Source organism: Acyrthosiphon pisum, chromosome A2, assembly GCF_005508785.2.
Source record: "Acyrthosiphon pisum isolate AL4f chromosome A2, pea_aphid_22Mar2018_4r6ur, whole genome shotgun sequence".
NCBI classification, from domain to species: Eukaryota; Metazoa; Arthropoda; class Insecta; order Hemiptera; family Aphididae; genus Acyrthosiphon; species Acyrthosiphon pisum.
The window spans coordinates 51,851,427-51,851,882 of NC_042495.1; positions in this window are offsets into that span (position 1 = coordinate 51,851,427).

The window sequence follows — 456 nt, forward strand, 5'->3', positions numbered from 1 at the left end:
CATCACGGTTCTTACAAAGATATTCGCTTGCATGATTTCTGTGTGGTTACTATCGATAAGTGACGCCCAATTTCAAAACCGCTGAAAACTTTGGAATCGTATTAAAATTTAAAATCATTGATGATTTTAGCATATTATATTGTTTTTGGTCAATGATTAAAATCCGGCAAATGGTCTATACCTATAACAATACACGATTATAAAGAATTATTATATATTCTATATAATCGTGGCTTATATATACCTACTTATCTATGACTTATAAAAAAATCGTTTAAGAGGCTGTCAGCGCACTATTTGTTTTCTCTCTCTGGCTCACACGCAACATAGACAAAATGCATTTACGCAAAATCATTTTTTTTTTGCGTTTAAGTAATCTTAGAGTAAAGTCACCCATGACAAAAAAGATAGAGAATAATACTTTTGAGGGAATGACATATCGATTTGTCTAAATAT